This window comes from Galleria mellonella, unplaced genomic scaffold (genome assembly GCF_026898425.1).
Source record: "Galleria mellonella isolate WM207_F2 unplaced genomic scaffold, CSIRO_AGI_GalMel_v1 utg32, whole genome shotgun sequence".
In the NCBI taxonomy this organism is placed as follows: domain Eukaryota; kingdom Metazoa; phylum Arthropoda; class Insecta; order Lepidoptera; family Pyralidae; genus Galleria; species Galleria mellonella.
In genome coordinates this window covers 137,431-160,000 of record NW_026442075.1, presented here as the reverse complement: position 1 = coordinate 160,000, position 22,570 = coordinate 137,431, and the positions used below count along the sequence as shown (strand labels likewise).

General features: G+C 35.9%; 1 protein-coding gene across 2 annotated transcripts in view; it reads right to left on the bottom strand.

Annotated features, from left to right (window-relative positions):
• LOC113510702 (uncharacterized) overlaps positions 1-22,570 on the bottom strand; it is a 206,452-nt gene that overhangs the window by 86,844 nt on the left and 97,038 nt on the right. For both annotated transcript variants that reach the window (XM_052896220.1, XM_052896219.1), the window contains exon 2: positions 5,298-5,346. The gene's annotated coding sequence lies outside the window, so the exon portion shown is untranslated. The remainder of the gene's footprint in view (positions 1-5,297; positions 5,347-22,570) is intronic.

Genomic DNA, 22,570 nt, shown 5'->3' with positions numbered 1-22,570 from the left:
TAGCCGCCCTAGACGGACGTATGTCGACCAAATAGGCGACGTGCTGAAGAAGGGCCAAATTAAATGTACCCGTAACCGGCGAGCGTGTATGACAAGATTGATGAATGTGGAAGAAGCGAATGAGGTTTGTTTGAATCGAAGCATTTGGCATTCCATTGTTTCTGCCTACCCTAATGGGAGACAGGCGTGACAGATATGTATGTATGTATGTATATTTTTCCGTTTGAAAATATTACTTTGTTAATATATGGCTCGCCGCAGGCGCATTATTATGTAATGTAATTTCATAGTATTATAAATAACGACTGATTACAACCGTTTATCTCTGGTCACTACAAACGTTCAGTAAATCCTATATTTATAGATGTACATACATACATATACATATACATACATTTTGATTCATCACAAATCAAATCAAATTTTAATCAATTTCAAAATCTACTTGTAATCACACCATCTAGTTTTAGATTAAAAAAACGAAGCGCGATAAACAGTCCAAGACTTATTTATTGAATATGCGTTTTCAAAAAAATATACTAAAACCCATTGCCAGCAATACACCCTATCAGGTCGACCTCCACATGGCTCCCCCTGGAAATCATCGTGGTTAATTCTAGTAGAATTCGTCAGGATGGGCCGACTGACTTGCTTTCATCCTTACCTATCACCTCTCACTTGTGCCCCGCCAGTGTATACCGATAGCGCAGGCGGAGTTACCATTCCATTATAATCCATTAAAAAAAAGCCTAGTAACCACTGGAAAACTCTCCTTCACAGCTAATAATAAGGCATGGGAGGTATCATGGGCGAAACAGTATACTCTGTTATGTCTATGGTACTGCTCATGTGTATAGGCGACGGTTACCATTTTCCATCAGGTGGGCCGTCAGCTTGTTTGCCATTCTAAGTTGCATAAAAAAATTAACAACTATGGGACCAATTAAACCTATATAAAGTGAAAGTCTTCAGCATCTTTTGAAGGGATTGTTCTATGGGATTGTTCGAAATATGACTAAATATTTCACCTACTTCAGAAAAGTGGTTCTCAATTTCTCTGGTTTTCATACTAGAGGGCACCACACTCATCAGAACAACAGTAATATTAATAAAAATATTTAAAATCCAGCATACCTATTTAGATGACATCAAAATCTTTAAATTACAGTATCCATCTTTTGAACTTCAAAGTGACGTCACAACCTACCGCGGCGGTATTACCTGGAGATGAAAAAACTGTCTAATAACAGATCTAGCGGCAACTACTCGCTAACAGCCAGTTATTAGCTGGTAACTACTAGTTTTGCTCTGCCGACGTCGACCGGCTACAATTAGGTGTTATAGTTATGTCTCATAAAAAATATGGCTTACTAACTTTTGCTCTCTCGTTCACGTATTACTTGTTACGGTTTAGTTTTTTTTTTTTAATGAGTGATAATGGAATGGTAACCCCGCTCGCGCTATCGGTATACACAGTCGGGGCGCCAGTGGTACATGATAGATGAGAATGAATCCCATTATGAATATCATTCGAGAATGAAGCCAACGTATCCCATTAGCGCAGGCGGGGTGGGGTCACCATTCCATTTTCACTCAGCAAAAAAAAAAAATTATATATCTATCTACGTATCTATTTTATATGTACAATAATGTGAATATATAAACATAATACTTTTTATGGAAGAGTGGGACGTTATGTGGTAATTATTACCACCATAATTTCCTGTGGTTTATTAGCAACCGTCGCTGTTAATATTTTCCTTTAATGTGCCCATTTTATGCGTTTGCAGGAATACCGAAAGGTATTGTCAGTTAAAAGGTCTGTTTTTTTTACACATTTTGATGTCATCTAAATAGGTATGCTGGGGGGAAAGGGATTGTTAGTAATGGAGACCGAGAATCCCATTGCTAGCAATATACCCAACCAGATCGACCTCCTCGCGGTTCTCCCTGGAAACTATCATGGTTATTTCCTGATGAATTCGTCATGATGGGCTAACTGGCCTGTTTTCATTCTCATCTATCACCCTTCACAGGTGCTCCGCCAGCGTATCCCGTTAGCGTAGGCGAGGCAACCATACTATTCACCCATAAAAAATCATAGGTATGCTGGATTTGAAATATTATATTACTGTTGTGCTAATGAGGGTGGTGCTCTCTAGCGTGAAGAGGTTCTAGGCCATCTTTCTTTATACATATATGTCAAATCACATTTTCTTTCACTGTAGTTACTCTTTTCCATTCATCTGTATTTTTTTTTTATTAGATTTGTCATATTTCCTTGTGTGTTCTACAGTATTGAAGAAAATATCAATAACAACAAAAAACTTCGGTGATACTATACGTCCAACTATTATCGTTATGTCCCAATAATCATTTTTTGAAATGTTGTAAAAATGTCCACTCGTGCGAAGCCGGGACGTTTGATCATATAAGATTATGTTATATATATATATATATATATATATATATATATATATATATATATATATATATATATATATATATATATATATATATATATATATATTATATGATCAAATATCAGCATTTGATGTAATTAACATAATTATGCCGAATTGGGACCACTATACTTTTTTATCATATTGCATCATTGTTTGTATGTAGGTATATACTTATAAACATTTTCTTGGAACTCAGAATCTAATTATGTACCTAAAAGAATAAACAAGTGATGCCTTTTAGAAATCGTAGACTGATTTTGGAATATACATAAATTAATAATTTAAAGAAGAAGCGAAAGAGGTTTGTTTGAATCGAAGCATTTGGCGTTCCATTGTTTCTGCCTACCCTAATGGGAGAGAGGCGTGACAGATATGCATGTATGTATGTAATAATTTAAATACACATAGTTTGTCTCGATGTATCGACCACATTACATGTCGAGTACTAGTACTAGTTTAATACTTTATTTATTACACATTATTTATACATAAAAAATATGACAGAGGTAATTAAATGTACAAAGGCGAGGTTAACTCTAAAAGAGTTCTCTTCCAGCAACCTCCAAAGTGGAAAGGAGCATCAATGTCAGCGGATAGAGCGGTGATATAGGCAAACAACTGAAAAAGAAGAAAAGGCAAAAAACCGTACTGGTTACGCTTCAAACTCTTTTCTCCTACATTCTTCACGACTCTGGAACGCGCTTCCTGATGCCATTAAGAGACTACCGACTAAACCGTCTTTCAAAAAAAGCGTTAACGCACACTTTTTATTTTTATCCGAGCAGTAAGTACTTTATATTATTCTCAATTCCGTGTATAATATAGTATATGTCATATATGTGTAAGTATATTTGTTATTTATATATATTTATTCGTTTATATTTGTAATTTTAGTACGTATGTATATCAATAATTAGTAGTACCGCATTCGAGTATTCTGACACTTCCCTATGGTTGACTGGGAGAGAATGCTTTTAGCATTAAGTCCGCCATGTACACATATTTGTACTAATGAATAAATAAATAAATAAATAAATAAACAAGCTGACGGCCCACCTGATGGAAAGTGGTAACCGTCGCCTATAGACATGAGCAGTATCATGGACATAACAGAGTATACTGTTTCGCCCATGATACCCCCCATGCGTTGCCATTCCTGAGGACTCAGATGTTATTCCTCTGTACCTTATAAATTTACGCCATATCCCACCTTTCAAACTGAAACACAGCCATGCAGACATAACTGCTTTACGGTTGAAACACGGATGGGACAGAGGTACCCAAGCAATCGACTTTTGTATCTGGTTCCGTTCTGTACGTTCCGTAAATATGCGGTGATATTGTGACAATTTTGAAACAAAAGTATTAGACAAACTTAAGTTTATATATAACTTATTATATATAATTATTATTATCATCATATCAGCCTTCCACTGTCCACTGCTGAACATAAACCTCCCCCTTAGGAGGTTTTCCCAGTAGTTGCCACGCTTGGCGGGCAGGTGGCAACCGTAGTTTTTTTTTTAATGGGTGATAATGGAATGGTAACCCCATCCGCGCTATCAGAATACACCGGCGGGGCACCAGTGAAGGATGATAGGTGAGGATGAAGCAGGACAGTTAGCCCATCGTGACGATTTCAACAAGAATTGTTCACGATGGTTTCCAGGGGGAACCACGTGTAGGTCGACCTATTAAGGCATATTGCTGGCAATGGGGCTGTCAAACTCCATTGCCAACAATCTCTTTCCCCCCGGCAACCGTAGCTAGGTTTTGGAGATGTTTTAAAAGGGACGGTGTTGCTCATCCCTCGCCCCCTCACCCCTTAGTCAGCTCTTACGACACCCACGGTAAAGGAAGGGGTGGCCTATTCTATGCCGGGACCACACGGCCGTCTTTTAAACATCATAGTTTGCTTAAATAATGGCGTTAATTCCCGTCTCTTATAAACCATAAAACATACGGCGAGAAAGTCTAAAAGTTAATATATTCTATTAATGTTACACGGTGTTACTTGTTGTTAACTGTTACACGGGAATCCCTTGGGATTCGCCGTGTGGTCCCGACATAGACATAGACAGGCCACTTCTTACTTTTCCATGGGTGTCATAAGAGGCGACTAAGTGAACTTAATGGTCAAGGGATGGGAAGCAGCATCCCACTTAAAATGTTACCAAATCCTAACTGCGGTTGTCAAACTGCTTGCTGGTGGCTACTACTGGTAAAATCCATCTTATAGGAAAGTTTATGTTTAGCAGATCGCTAGTATTATTATAAACAATCTCATAGATTGTTTATAATAATACTAGCGACACACCCCGGCTTCGCACGGGTGCACATTACATCACATCACATTAGAAACCTCTAAAATTATCAGTGCTTCTCTACAATATTATGCATGTATTATACATATAAACCTTCCACTTGAATCACTCTATCTATTAAAAAAACCGATTCTAAATCCGTTGCATAGTTTTAAATATTTAAGCATACATAGGGACGGACAGAAAGCGACAGCGACTTTGTACATACATACATACATATCTGTCAAATCCAATGGAACGCCAAATTGCATAGTTTTAAAGATTTAAGCATACATTCATTCTTGGGACTTCTTTCATCCATCCTCTCCAAATGACCAAACCAACGACAGAAAGCGACACACATACTTCTCAAAGCTCTCATCTGTACAGCAATTTATCTTACTTAGCGACTTTGTTTTATACTATATAGTGATTCTGAAACTACTATGGTTTCCAGGAAGACCGCATGAAGGTCGACCCGATAAGGATGATATGGTTGTCACAAATGCTTCTGTATATTATAAGTTACCTTAATAATTTTGTACTTCTTAAAGGATCAAGTCTTCTGTGTGATGAATCTGTAACAAAAAAAGACGAAAATAAAAAAAAAAATCTATAAAAAAAAAAATCCTCAAAGAAAAATTGCACTATTAACATGCATCAATCATTACACTATTGATATTGGATTAACACTGGAGTAAATTCCATCGATCGAAAAAAGTATTATCATTATGTCTATAGGTGATGGTTACCACTTTCTATCAGGTGGGCCGTCAGCTTGTTTGCCATTCTAAGTTGCATAAAAGAAAAAAAAAGGTAGTCTCCAGAAGGAACCGAGTGGAAGTCGACTTGATAGGGTATATTGGTAGTAATGGAGCTGTTAGATCCCCAATACTATAAATTTTTTCCCCCTCCTTAGCTGCCAGTTATTACCAGCTACCCTACGTATGTCATTTCTAGCGACAGTTCACCCCAAACTACGCTTGCTGATTCACGGTCTCCACTCCAAAACATATCTACTCTAACGGTCATGGGTGAGGGGAAAAGGATTGTTAGCAATGGAGTTTGACAGCCCCATTGCTAGCAATATGCCCTATTAGGTCGACCTCCACGTGATTCCCCCTGGAAACCATCGTGAACAATTCCTGTTGAATTCGTCACGATAAGCTACTTGACGTGCTTCATCCAGAAAAAAAACGGTAATGGTTTCTACGATTTCCAGTCCACTGGCACTTCAGATTGCTAATTCGTTAGCTATATCTATCGATAATTTAAATTTATTTAATTCGGTTTAGTAACTAAGTGATATTTGAATCTACTTAAATAAACTTTCTTGTATTCTGTTACTACAATAATGACAATATAATATCATATAATGTGATTATTTATAATAATATTCTATAATCTAATTTATAAAGTGTCGTAAATATATTACCTAATTTATTGAAGCCAGCATGAAATCGGACGGCGCTCTGAATGAAAGATTGATTTACTACGATCTCGGCTCGTGAATTCTGATTATTGATACTAAATTGCATCTACAGTGTGTTTAAGGAACTATAAATTAAGATTTATTTTATACTTAATATAATTTAAATGTAAATATACTAGATTTTGCCGGCGACTTGGAAGTTTTACTTTTTTATACGTATAAAATTTTCAAAATTCCTTACTTATTGTTCACCTACGCATGATGATTTGTGATGACTACTGATTACTGTCTGATGATTTACGAATCAGTCAAACAGTATCCTCGGGGGGGGGGGGGGGAAGGATTGTTAGTAATACTGCCAGTCCCATTGCAAACAATATACCCTGTCAACTCGACCTCCACGTGATCCCCTCTGGAAACCATAGTGCTGAATTCCATGTGTATTCACCACGATAGGCTAACTGACTTTTCATCCTCACCTATGATTCCTTCCTAGTGCCTCGTCAGTGTATACCGTTAGCGCAGGCGGGGCTATCACTCCATTGTCATCCGTCAAAAAAACTGATTTTGTTAATTAATTTTACAATACTTGTCTTTTTATTCTCACCTATCATTCCTTCTTAGTTTCCAGGGGGAACCGCGTTGAGTTCGACCTGATAAGGCGTATTGCTAGTAATGGGGAAATTAGAGCCCATTACTAACAATTCCTTTCCCCTATTTATCCCGGATTGTAAACATGTTCTGGCTACGCGTACGAAGTTAAAAGTAAAAATTAGTAATTAGTAAATTTGGGCTAATTACGAAGCGTTAGCATAAAATTCTTGAAAAAAAAAAACTGAAAAAATATATTTTTTTTTCTTTTTCATTCTTTATTCTTAATCGTTAACTTAAAAAAAAATCAATATAATATAGATAAATATTATAACTGTATATATACTATATGTATATATAAGTTGGATTGGATGGATTAGGTAGTTAGGTCTTTTCTAATTGTATAATTGTTAGTTAGTATACATTGACGCTTATCTGTGAGAGCTGTATATGCCTTTAATTGATATGTTCATATGGCCTTAAGCTTGGTAGTGAGGAGTAAGATTTTTTGTTCAAACTTAGATTTAAGCATTTTTTGAATAGTAGTTGTTCTCTTTTACTTACTAATAACATTGTACATTGTCTGCTTAATTATTGTGAGCATATTGTTGGTGTGTCTTTTATAAATAAATAAATAAGTTTCTAGAAATGTTGAATGTATATTTATGAAAGTAGATAAGGAGAGAGATATGTGATGGTAGAACCGTGTAGAGCCTTTAGCCACTTGACGGTCCTTATTGAATGGTAATTAATAGACGGAGAATGGACATTTTAAAGTAATACTCTATTAACATTATAAGTCTGTCCATTATCTCTGTCCCATTCGTGTTTCTACCGTGAAGCAGTTGTTTGCACGGCTGTGTTTCGGTTCGAAGGGTGGGATATGGTAGTGAATTTACAGGGTACAGAGGAATAACACCTGAATCTTTAGGAATGGCAACGCATGGGGGGTATCATGGGCGAAACAGTATACTTTGTTACTAGTATAGTATTATATTATCTGTGACTCTGTTATGTCCATGGTACTGCACATGTCTATAGGCGACGGTTACCACTTTCCATCAGGTGGGCCGTCAGCTTGTTTGCCATTCTAAGTTGTATAAAAAAATGCGAAAGATTGTAACAATGGATGGATGGGTGTTTGTTAGGTACTCTTTTACGCAAAAACTACTGAATGGATTTGAACGATAAATGGTGGACGGGTTGTACGTATAGTTCCGGCATAGAATGAGCTACCTCTTTCTTTCCCATGAGTGTTGTAAGAGGAGACAGGAAGGGGGTGGCCTATTCTATACTGGGACCATACGGTTACCTACTTTTTTTAGTTTGATGGGCGAAAATGGTATGGTAACCCCGCCTGCGCTAATAGTATACGCTGACGGAGCACCAGTGAAGGGTGATAGATGAGAATGAAAACAGGCCAATTAGCCCATCATGATGAATTCATCAGGAATTAACCATGATAGTTTCCAGGGGGAACCGCGAAGAGATCGACCTAATAGGACATATTGCTAGCAATCGAGCTGTCAAACTCCATTGCTAACAATTCCTTTCCACCCTCGGTTACGTACTGTAATTTTGTTTTATTTTTCAAATAAATAAAACTTATTAGAAAATGATAATACTTTCTCTTATATATAGTTCATTTTTATTATTATACTATTATTAAGATATATTTTAACTGAGATGTTAAGTAAGTAACCATTTTGCGTAACTACACAGGAGCAAATCCATCGCACTGAACCTTTAACAGTGGCGTCCTATAAAACACGTCAAACCTAAGGTCACAATTTACGCGAATAATTGATTACAAATAATAATATATGTCAGAGAAAATAGAGTTTTATTATTAGACACATTGAACACAAAATTGTAAATTGATAATTTGAAGCCAATAGAATATTGCCCTGCGGATTACAACAAGCGTGCTAAATGCAGTTCAAACATTATGATTTGTTATAATTACACTTTAATGCAAATGTCGAGTGTAATGCAATCGTAAATCTGAAGATACTGGATAGACTACGAATGGTTTAAGGCTTATCGCACAATGACACGCTTAAAAAGTATAGCTTCTACATTTTTATTGTATTTTTTTCTTCTGTTACCTATTTCTTTTTCAATGTAAATAAATGCTTCAGTGAATAAATTTGTAGCTAAGTAAAGTTCTGTTATTATTTTGTTTAATTTTTTTATGTTTTTGTTTTATTATCTATCTCCAATAACACATAATTAATGATAATTTTATCGTACTTTAACTTGACGTTTATTTTAAAATAAAGAATGAATTAAATTATGAATTATAAGTAATAGTAACAACTCATAATATTAAGTCAATCGACAGCTATTATTATAGGTTTGTTTGTTTGTAACATTTTATTGTACAGTAAAGTCATAGGGTATAGAGTCCTTAATGAAAAAAAAAACAAGTTCAATGACGGATTTATGCCATAAAAAAGATTTATATAAATGAAAACAACTTCACATATAAAATCAATAGGTACTGTATTAAATTAGCTGTTCGTTTACGTTCTGGTCATTATCCATCAAAAAAATTTGCACATATGATAAAGTTTGTCACCCCATTGTCAAACTTGTCATCGATGATGTGCATCATATTCTATTAGAGTGTCATTAACACGAAAAAAAAAGAATTCATGCGCCACTTTAACTTAAATAAATTGAATGTTGGTCTTATTCAAACTATGTTAGCTGAACTTAAACCAGAAATTTTTGAACATCTCTGTAAATTATTGATGCCCATTTTTTTCTTTTCTAGGGAAGGTTAAAGTTTTGTTGGAGAAATCAATTCAGGGTACAATAGGACTGATATACCTGAAGAAGGTAAAAGCCCTTAAAATATTAAAAAAAAAAAAAAAAAAACTTCACATATATATTTTTAATGGATGATAATGGAATGGTAAACTTTCCCGCGCCAACGATATACGCTGGTGTGGCACCAGTGAGGGATGATAGATGAGAATGAAAAGGCAGGTCAGTTTGCCCATCGTGTTGAATATACCTATAATTCAGCATGTTGGTTTCCAAGGACCACGTGGAGATCGACCTGACGAGGTATATTGCAAGCAATGGGACTGGTGGTTCGCATTACTAACAATTCCTTCCCCCTCCTCAACGAACACTTCTTATGCTGTACTGCGATTTGAAAGATCAATTTTGAATTATTATTGAAGTTGCTTAAAACGAGGCGCTTCTAGTCAGATAACAATTGAAACAACGATAATAAGTCTGTGGTTTGTTGATAATCGTTTCCACGTAGCAGTCGCTTCGTGTGCGGATGGACCTACTGTAGTTCCGTTCACTCGATGCACTGCTGTTTCAATAAACAAACTTAAAAATACACTGTTAGCTTTGAATGTGGTAAGTTTTACTCGATCTTAATGTTTTGTAACCGGTTCTATTAGATAAATTGTAGATAGATAAAGATTTTTAACTACAATTTACGGTACGGTTTAAATTTAAACGAATTTAATAGCGGAGATTCTACTGTATTACTAGAATGAAAGTGAGGTATAAATGTTTTATAAAATAATAGCTCTTCTTAAGAAAAAAAAAATTATAATATTTTTTTTTTTGTACAACTTAGAATGGCAAACAGGCTGACGGCCCACCTGATGGAAAGTGGTAACCGTCGCCTATATACATGAGCAATAGCATGGACATAACAGAGTATACTGTTTCGCCCATGATACCCGCCATGCGTTGCCATTCCTGAGAATTCAGATATTATTCCTCTGTACCCAGTAAATTCACGCCATATCTCACCCTTCAAACTGAAACGTAGCCATGCAAACATAACTGCTTTACGGTTGAAACACGAATGGGACAGAGGTACCCAAGCAATCGACTTTTGTACAAAGTCACCCTCTGGTAATGAATTATTTTAATTTTTTTTAACGTTTATATCTTATTTAATAAATACTGAATCAACAGACTCAAGTTGTTTAATTTTTTTTTATACCACTGAGGTGGCAAACAAGCATACGGCCCACCTGATGGTAAGCGGTTACCGTAGCCTATGAACGCCTGCAATACCAGAGGTATTACGCGCGCGTTGCCGACCTTGAAGAAACCTCTTTCTAGGGGGGTCCCTTTTGAAGAACCCCATGCTGTAGTCTCTTGGGAAAACCTCGGCAGGGAGCTCATTCCACAACCTGAGTGTTCGTGGGAGAAAGCATCTCTGAAACCGCGTTGTACGCGACCATTTAGGCTGTAGGGCATGAGGGTGAACTCCCTGTCGATGGCGAGCCGTACGATGATAGAAAGTGGCCGTAGGCATCATATTGAATAATTCCTCTATGAATTTTAAAAATTTTAAAATTTTAGTTTAAATATAAATAATGTATGGAATGATAATAATCACAAATGATGAAGAAATGGTGATGATGGATTGCCTCACTCTTCGTGTTCTACCGCTTGTACAACGGATTGTGTTCACAGGAATTGTTCAATATGATGTCCATGGCCACTTGCTACCATCGTACGGCTCGCCATCGACAGGGAGTTCACCCTCATACCCTACAGCCTACATGGTCGCGTACAATGCAGTTTCAGAGATGTTTTCTCCCACTAACACTTTGGTTATGGAATGAGCTCCCTGCCGAGGTTTTCCCAAGAGACTACAGCATGGTGTTCTTCAAAAGGGGGGTAAAGAGGTTTCTTCAGGGTCGGCAACGCGCGCGTAATACCCCTGGTATTGCAGGTGTTCATAGGCTACGGTAACCGCTTACCATCAGGTGGGCCGTATGCTTGTTTGCCACCTCAGTGGTATAAAAGAAAGTGATGAAAAAAGGACTTAGTGTGTGTATATATAATATTATATTATATAAAATAATTTAAATACATAATTATCACATTAAAAAAATAATTCCTTCCTAAAAGACCGGTGATACATTTGCAATTTCTCTAATATTGCTGCAGGTACCTACGGATATCAGGCGAGTCGCATGCTCGTTTGCTCTCTATGTTATAAAACAAAAATAGTAGTTATACTTAAAAACTCTTAATAAAATTGTCTTGAGTTTGATTAACAATTGAGAAAATAAAAAAAAAAAAACAACTCAGCTATGCATATTCGTCTCGTTGTATAACTTAACTGAGTATACTGCTAAGTAATGAAATTAAAATCCGAGCCACACACAAGCCGACAGAACACCAAACAAGGATCAAAAGTGGATATAGATTACACAAAAATCCCATTCAATTACCACGTCCTTTATACGTTAAAAGCCGCTTTGTGGCTACAGCCGTGTACCGAATAATTATACCAAATATTTGAGCCCCAATTTGTTTACGAAAACTATTAAAGTGAAGGCGCCTTGTAGTGTTACATTCAACAATAGACATTTTATTTTGTATGAACATGAGAAAAATCCGTCAGGACCCCGTGGGAACGTCAGCTTACGCAACGGTCAATATTGGCTCAGCATTTCATTGTGCCTCCGATCTTAGGGTGGCTGGTGACTGGAGACGGCAATTCAGTCGCGTTTGCGACTAATCGCCGTATTCATTTTATACTATCTTATCTCAATTATTCTACCAGTTCACTTTGTGCGTTCAAGGGAAAATGAAAATTAAAAAAGTAAATCGAATATTGGTTCAAAAAACTTTATTTTTCCAATATGAAACATTAATATAAAACTATATCTATCCTTGTCCTTGTTTTTTCTGAAAACATGTTTGTACTAAATTAAGCTGGTTTAATTCAATCAAATCGATCTATCTAATTTTTTTTTACGTTCGAAAAAAGTTAGTTTAAATTTAAAAATGTACAATATTTTTTCAATTATATGCATTTCATATATACATTGAAGTTTATAGGTGAAATGCAAAAATATATTAATTTTTTTGTTTAAAGTAATTATATATAATTCTCCATTCAAATCAGAGTTACTTTAGTTCAACAATTCCCTTTCCTTTTTTTTTTCATACATTTCATTTACAACATGTCGACAGCGACTAGTCGCTCTTGCGACTGTCTAACATGCTCGGTGGCCGTTCGCCGCTTGTTTTTCGGAGGTTCGAATGACTATTTGGTACCGCCCGTAACGTTTACACCTACAGTCTTTGCTGTTTATGTTAGTAATTAGTCTGTCTGTCGCTTTGCCGATATATAATAGTAAATAATGCATTGTTGTGGGCCATTTTTATGGCTGGAAACTCTGTATTCGTCATGGGTGGCTTACGGATGCGGTATATTTTTTATCTTTATGATTTTTAGAGCAGTTATTTAATTTTTGTTCTCTCTTTCTAATATGTAAATAAATTAAAGCGATGACAGCGTTATTGACTTTATTTTTTTTTTAATGGCATGATAATGGTGGAGTTTTGATGTGTATTCTCAACAGAAATTGTTATAGCTTTGTTCAAAATAGCAGCGGTTATGTCACAATAAGAAAGTATGGCCATTTTGAAAATGTAAACTTGTAAATTATCTCAGCTGTTATTTAATAGTTTAGACATTTTGGGTTTTGTTTCCAAATATTAATCTTGGGGCAAAATCTAAAGTTTTTGTTTTGGATTTTGTCTTGAAACGTCGAATTTGCGATGTTCCTTGCTTACATAATATTATATATGATTCCCTAAGCATATTTTGTATTTCTACAAATGTATATCTATCTATACATATAATAAAATTCGAAAAGGTCGAATGTCTGTACATAGAAAAAAAAATCGCCTTTAATAAATAGGTAGGTACATGCATCGATACATACTAAACAGCAATAACAAATACCACGCGAACAAATCGCGGGCATCAACTAGTATTTAATATTTAAGGGTAGTCTTTTGCAGCTTTGAAAAAGGAACTTATCCAGATTGCCTCATATTTTTTATATTCTAGATTCTACCCCGAGACACTTCGCTGTCAGGTTTTAAATTCATATCCAATCTAAGATGGCCGCTACTTATTTACAAATACCGTTTTCTATCGATGACTTGATTTATATAGTGATATTTCTTTAGACATTTGATACCTTGTAATTCACAGCTGATAAAATGAACGTCACAAAATCGACTCGAATCTGGACATTCTGGGTTTTGCCGAGATCTCCGTTATCCGGTTTATGAATATCGACTCTGAGATGTTCCCCACTTACCTAGATATGTCAATTTCTGTCGATAAGTTAATAACAAAAAATAATTTATGTAGTGTTATTTTTCTATACCTATTTGATATTTTATATTTGGCAGCTTATTCGGGCTATGGTCGATTGGCGATAAAATTAAAAATGATCAAGTTAATTGGATAACGATGGCGATGGCGGATGAATTAATTAAGTGATTAATTAATACCTACTCACATTGCTTATATCATGCGAATACGAAGGTTTAAATTAAAAGGAGCCGCCGTTAGGTCTCCATTTGGGGCTTCTTTTTACTTTATTTCATCCACAAATTCTTTACCTTTTTAGAATTTTAAATAATCCACTAATTTATTTATGTACCAAAATAAAGAGATTTGAATTTGAAATCTTATCTCTTTTATCAATAAGATTTCTGAGAAATATAATCGTCCCATCACTAATTATGCATTTTGAATTTTGCCGCTTAATTTGCAATGAAATGCACGATTATAGAACTACTAGCTTTTAGCCGCGACTTCGTCCACGTAACCGAGATAGTAGCCTTAAAAAGATATTTTCCATCCAAAAAATATGTGTATATATTTAGTATTTTAGTACAAAATAAATTATAAATTCGGAAATAAATCGCCGTGTGTGCCATGGCATACAATAGGCCTCCCCTTCCTTTCCCGTAGGTGTCGTAAGAGACGATTAAGGGTGGGCGATGAATGTGTAGCAGCGTTCCTCTCAAAACATCTCTAAAGCCTAACTGCGGTTGCCAACTCGCTTGCCACGTGGCAACTACCGGCAAAACCCCTCAAGGGGGAGGATTATGTTCAGCAGTGGACAATTAAAGGCTGATATAATGATGATGATGATGGAATCAAAAATTACATAAAAACTTGTCGATTTGTTAAAGCGTTAAGAGGTAACAAACAAATTCATTTTAATTATTTATAACATTTAGTAAGTATATAAAATATACCACGTATTTACACAGGTATTTTTTTAGCACGTAATATATCGGAATGGGCAGCAGCGTCCTTCTTAAAATAGCACCGAAGCCTAATTATTATTGCCAATCCGCCTGCCAAGAGTGGCAATTACTGACAAACCACCCCAAGGAGGAGGTCCATGTTCAGTGGGCAGTTTACGGCAGATATGGTGATGAGAATGACATCTTGTTTATATAACGACAAAAGTGGAATTCAAGCATACGTTTCGTCGGATGGTAACAGATCGTTCGAAACCGCGATAGGTTGGTATGTACTATTTATTTATTTATACTTTATTGACCCTCGTCTTTGTACATTTAATTACATCTGATTACCTACCGTATAATTAGTGTGTACAATAAAGTAAATAAATAAATCAACCGACTTCAATATATTATAATATTTATTTATGATAGTCCATAAAACAGTAATTTCAAATTAAAATATAAAAAATTATCTTTTTTTCTTTAATTTGTTTGAATCGAAATTTTCTTCCATTGTTTCTGCCTAAATTTTTGTATGTATTTATGTATGTAAAAATTTAGAAAATTTAGACATTAGATAATTTTAGAAAAAATGGCAATAATTGTAAATTTCGACGCGTAAATTGTATTTTTCGGTGCACTAGCTGTATACCGAGAAAATAGCAAGAATATATTCCTTTTTAAAAGGTCAACAACACATCTGCAATGCGTCTGGTGTTATGGGTGATCATGGGCGGCGGTAGTCACTTACCATCAGGTGCGCCAGAAGCTCGTTCGCCCTCTGTCTTTTAAAAAAACAGAACCAAAACTTCGTTTGCATAAATTGTAATTAAAAAAATATTTCATATGTTAATCTGTGGTATGGCCGTTCTCTGTGTGATTGTATTCGTCAGAAATCTTTAAAACCATTGGTCGCGATTGAGTAACAAACATATATTAATTCGTATAAAGAAAATTAAAGCAAATAAATTATTTATTTACTATAAAGAGACACTAATCAATAAGTTATCGCAATTAATCGCTTAAAATTAACGATAAAGTAAACGGAACAGCTATATAAAAGAATTATATAGAAATATAGAAGAATTATTCAAATAATCCAATTAAATTAATGACTTATGTAATATTAAGCCGTATTAATACATCGGAAATCCATTTAAATTTGTTTACAAAATGCGTAATGTTATACAAATCAAAATATTTACAGTTATAAATTTAACATACATACGTGGGAATTGTAGTCGTTCAAGCGCTCCGGCCCTAGACTTTGAAGTGCTGTTCAAAACATTTGAACTTTTTTTTTTATGGGTGTTAATGGAATGATAACCCCGCCTGCGCTTTCGATATACGCTGGCGGGGCACCAGTGAGGGATGATAGGTGACAATGAAAGTGACGAATTCCACTAAAATTAACTACGATGGTTTCCAGGGGGAACCGCGTGGAGGTCGACCTGACAGGGTGTATTGCTAGCAATAGGTCAGTTAAACCCCATTACCAACAATCCCTTTCCCCTCAAAACATTTGAACTATGGAGTAATGTTTAAAAACAAACAACCATTTAGTGAAGCATTATTTAGTGATACTTTCTTAAATGGTTGAAAGTAAAATTGTAACCCCTTCAACGTGGGGGGAAGTTGTTAATAATTTGGACTACCAGTCATATTGCTAGCAATATACCCTATCAGGTTGACCTCTACGTGGTCTGACTTCAGAAACCATCGTGCTGAATTCCATGCGTATTCATCACGATTAGGTATTGTATACGAAATACATACCTACGAATATTTACAATACGAATCATTGTAATTTTCTTAGGGATCTCTATTTTTTTTTTAATAATATCTGTATTTTTTTTATACAATATCAGTATCGAGTAACATAGACTAATAGATATGTATTACACATTACCAGAGGGAGACTTTGTACAAAAGTCGTTTGCTTGGGCACCACTGTTCCATTCGTGTTTCTACCGGGAAGCAGTGTTTGCATGGCTGTGTTTCGATTTGAAGGATGGGATATGGCGTGAATTTACAGGGTACAGAAGAATAACACCTGAGTCCTCAGGAATGGCAACGGATGGGGGGTATCAAGGGCGAAATAGTATACTCTGTTATATTCATGGTACTGCTCATGTCTATAGGCGACGGTTACCACTTTCCATCAGGTGGGCCGTCAGCTTGTTTATTCTAAGTTGCATAAAAAAAAGGCTCATGTTTAGTAATGGACAGTTAAAGGCAATGACGATGACGATGATACAATTTTATAAGAAGCCGATAATAAGTACGGCCCACCTAATAGGTAGTGGCTAATATTGCCTATGAAATCTTATTGGTTTAAACATTTTTTTATGTCTTTAAAAAGATATTGAAATAACAAATCAACCATGAATAAACTAAATAACACAATATTTTGAAATCAATAAAAACGTCACGCCATCACTGGCCGCTGACAGCTCACAGATAAAGCGATTTCACACAACAAGCCAACAAATAATGTGTGTTCCCGCTTATAATCAAATTGTACATAACGCATTGGATAGTTCAATAAAAATTCTATGGTCAATTATCACGTTTCACACTTAGGGCTGTAGAAATAATTACATTGGTTCTCAGGAGGGTGCGTGGGTTGATAACTAAGTCATTGGGGTGTGGGAACACTTTTTTTTTATACAACTCAGAATGGCAAACAAGCTGACGGCCCACCTGATGGAAAGTGGTAACCGTCGCCTGTAGACATGAGCAGTACCATGGACATAACAGAGTGTACTGTTTCGCCCATGATACCCCCCATGCGTTGCCGTTCCTGAGGACTCAGGTGTTATTCTTCTGTGCCCTGTAAATTCACGTCATATCCCACCCTTCAAACTGAAACACAGCCATGCAAACACAACTGCTTTACGGTTGAAACACGAATGGGATAGAGGTACCCAAGCAATAGACTTTTGTACAAAGTCTACCTCTGTTAACATCATTACAGTTGAACATTGCGCGTAGCTTTAATATCTAACAACTGTGTATTCATCAACATCATATCGGCCATTATTTCTTCACTTCTGAACATAGGCCTCCTCCATAGACTGCTATAAAGAGGCCATTCCTTATAGCAGTTTACTTGTGGGAGATTTTTCCAGTAGTTATACGCAATCGCAGTTTGGCTTTTGGTGATATTTTAAGAGGCCGCTAACCATCTCTCTACTATTAAGTATCATTAGGCTTTAAGCATCGAATGGTCTATTAAGTGCAAACAAGCGTGTTGGACGATACTCACAAAATAAAGGGATGTCTGATTTTTAAACAAATCTATACATCCAAATGTTGACTGTTAGAAAATGCCTACAGCATTAAGTCCGCCTTTTGTATCACATTTTATTGGTCAATAAATTTTATATATGTAGTTGTAAAGAGTCAATGGTTGTAAGCGGCGGAAGATCGTTCTGAATTTTTAGCAGGCATTACGTCATTGGGAGGCTGTGAGAAACGCGAGCGAGTTCTCGAAGGCAGAGCTGGTAGCTGCCCCTCCCTCCGATATCGTATCGTGGAAGATAGAGATATTTTTATTATTACTGGAAGGAGACTTTGTATAAAAATCATTTGCAGTAGTACCTCTGTCCCAGTGAGGGGGAAAGTGATTAGCAATGGACTTTGACAAATCCATTGTTAGCAATATGCCCTATGAGGCCGATCTCCACGTGGTTTCCCCTGGAAACCATCGTGAACAAGTATTGTTGAATTCGTCACGATAGGCTAACTAACCTGCTTCATCCTCACATATCATCCTTCACTGCTGCCCCGTTGATGTATACCGGGAACATTTTTTTTATACGACTTAGAATGGCAAACAAGCTGATGGTTACCACTTTCCACCTGATGAAAAGTGGTAACCGTCGCCAATAGACCAGAGCAGTACCATGGACATAACAGAGTATACTGTTTTGCCCATGATACCCCCCATGCGTTGCCATTCCTGAGGACTCGGGTGTTATTCCTCTGTACCCAGTAAATTCACGCTATATCCCACCCTTCAAGCCGAAACACAGCCATGCAAACAAAACTGCTTCACGGTTGAAACACGAATGTTAGCTTGTTTGACATTTTAAATAGCAAAAAAGAAAAAAATGCCCAAAATATGTAATTACTTAAATATTGTAAATTTTAATTGATTTGTTCTATAAATACATGTTAATATTTTGGGAATTATCAGAATTACTTATGCCCACCAGTAGTGCGTGTATTGCGCAATTTCAGATATGCTTTCTCCTGCAGTTGCTCAGGTTATGGAATGAACTCCCTTCCGAGGTTTTCTCAAAAGTCCACAAAGTGGGGTTCTTCAAAAAAAGGGTTAAAGATGTTTTCTAAGAGTCAGCAATAATGGTCGCTCACAATCAAGTAGGCTACACGCGTTAACAGTATAAAAATATGTAGATAGATAGATAGATAATTTATTTACATTACTTACAGCACACAAATTACAATAAAAAAACATACACAATAAAAGAGATAAAAGAATGAAAATAAAAAAGCACAAAATAAAAAATAAAAAAACAAAATATATAAACTAACAATCTCCCTTATTTCCCTTCCTTCATGCGTGTGCCATAGTAACATAAAATGGCCATATCTCAGTTTATTGCTTTGCCTTTAAAAGAGCAAAACACTGATATTCTGCTGTGGCCAAGAGTCAGTCGCGAAACTCCTCATTAAAAATAACAATAAAAAGAAATATAAATAAAATACAGTGTATGTGTCCATTACATTCGCCTCCATTTGATATTATATTCTAACTAAATAAATAAATAACAGATACCATTAGACGAGGGGTAGTCAGATATCACTTTCTGTCACATTCAGGTATTCAGGCAATAAGCAGACAAACTGAGAATCCCTTTTTAGTAGTTCCTTACAAATATATCAACGTAAAGTGATGAGGAAACGTCCGAAGGATGCTGTCAATGGTTCATAAAGTTAAATTCCCTTTATCTGTGAGAGAAACCGCGGCTTCATCAACCAATAAGAGGCTATGTCCAGCATATTTACGACCCTTAATGACCGGTGGATGCACTGATGACTGCCGACCGATTACTGACGTGTCATTAATCGTTTTATAAGTAATCAATAGCACCGATTAAAAATATACTGTGGTACATAAAATGGGCATGATTTTTATTGCCCTCAATGTGGGTCAGGGATGTATCTTTGTGTTTACATTTTTATTGATAAATTTAAGTAATTAAGAGGAAGTGGTAGTTACGATGTGGGAAATTTATTGGTACAGTCCTATTTTATGTGGCCACATGAATCCAGAGGGCCTACCATGAAATGTTTTCCGAAATTTCGGGTCCGAAGGAAACACAAATTTGATGTTAAAATTACATAATACATGACGTTTGGAAATATTAAAAATGTTAAAATATTGTTCCTTTCGACTTTTATAATAGGATGTATGACGAACGAAATGTTAAACTCCATTCATTGGTCTGATTTTGGTATAAACAGAAACACGAAATTGAGTCTGAAATTTCGGAATATCATTTCATGGTAGACCCGCAGAGTCGTAACTGAGATGTATGGTATGGAGTCATACTTCTATGTTAGTGTGTGCAGTGCAATAAGAAAATAGTTTGTTTATTAAGTGATTTAAGAATTGTTAATTTAACACTGCACGTACTGGGTTAATGTGTCGATCCACCATTTCTATTTTAATTTCCTTTGTTTGTATTAAGTATATAAGTTAACACTTTGTGTTAATTGTCAGTTGTAAATTAGTTATAAGTCACTACCAACCTTTTTTTTATACAACTTAGAATGACAAACAAGCTGACGGTCCACATGATGGAAAGTGATAACCGTCGCCTATAGACATGAGCAGTACCATGTACATAACAGAGTATACTGTTTTGCCCATGATACCCCCCATGCATTGCCATTGCTGAGGACTCAGGTGTTATTCCTCTGTACCCAGTAAATTCACGCCATATCCCACCCTTCAAACCGAAACACAGCCATGCAAACACAACTGCTTCACGGTTGAAACACGAATGGGACAGAGGTACCCAAGCAATCGACTTTTGTACAGTCTCCCTCTGGTAAACCTCGTCTTATCAATTCATTCCGCAACATGGCTATAAGACTAGTTTCATTATCCCATAATACATTCCCTTTAGGTTAAATTAACAAAAGATATTAGAAAACGACTTATCCCGAGCTATATCTGGAGTACCGATTCAGAAGGAAGTGAGAAGACACTAACTCAGAGTGAAACAACTAAGCCTTTGTAATGTGGTGTTAGGAAAGGATGGAAAAATTAGCTAAAAAGATCGAATTAGTAATGAAAAGGTCCTACTTAGGGTTAAAGAAAAGAGACAAATTATAAAAACCATTGAGGCCAGAAGGGAGAAAATATTGGGATACTTGATATGACACGACGAACTTATGAACATTAGAATAGAAAATAAGATAGAAGGAAGGAGGGGAAGAGGGAGACCGAGACATAGTTACATCAGGCAGATCAAGGAAGGAGTTGGTGTCGTGTCGTATCAAGAGGTGAAGAGACTCGCTGAAAATCGTAGTGAGTGGCAAGAGCTCCAATGACAAATAGCTCTTAAATAGGAATGAATAAATGAATTTTTATTGGATAGTATAATAATTTAGTATGTTTAGCTTTGTTCCTTCAGTCTTATTTTATGCTGACATCTATTTTTCCCCTATTATTATTATTGAAAGACGGACTTTTCCAGACATAAAAACCTGTGACACTGCCACCTTTCCATGATCTTTTCCTAATAATTCCTGTCAATGTCAATTATAATGGATTTAGCCTTTTCTTGTATGAATATGATAATGCGGCGTAATGCGTTCAGAGCTACTCTTAGCGTAGTACTCCTGGCACCTGTAGTTATCGGGCATGCTATTTTTTGTAGGCTGTTTAGTATATTGGCAGGCGCCACCAGCATTGACTTTTTTCACCAGATTATGCAGGTGTATGTTATTAACAGTCTATGGCGGTGTATAGCCACAGGATGATTTTGGGATTTATCACCTATCTACACCCGGCCAAGCATCGACTAAAGCCAAGTGTGACTTTAGCCTTTTGAATACTTTGTACCTAAGATCATTATTATTTCTCAGACACAGCATAAACGTCATTCAGTGTCACTATAAAGTTCTTAACTGCTCCAATAATTTTAATTCATAACGTAATTGTATCGTAAAACAGTGATTTCTCACTCCATAAATCTTGCCATTAAACAAAATTAGTGATGTCTTTATATTGACACGATAATCTCGGACGTTTTATTACAGAACACCCTTTAAATGTTATCGTTGATTCTTGTTTAATTAAAAATACAATCATTAAATTGATTAAATTAGGATAAACTTTGAATTCTCTAATATCCTCATCGCCCAAATTACTCAAACCATAAAGATCAGAGACTATACAAAGGTCGTCTGCTCGGGTCTCTTGTCTCTGTCTTGCTTCTGCCGTAAAGTAGATGTTTCTATTTTATTTTTATTTTATATCACGAAGGTTTTCAACAAGCATACACCGCTGTGTTTCCACGTCTGCATTTCAGTTTGAAGAGTAAAATATGACAGTAAAATTATAAGGTACGCAGGGAAAATTTTCTTAGGAATAACAAGGCGTAAGTTACCTATCATAGGTGTCGTGACATCCATGGTGCTATTCATATTTTTATAGGCGAAGATGACCATTATCC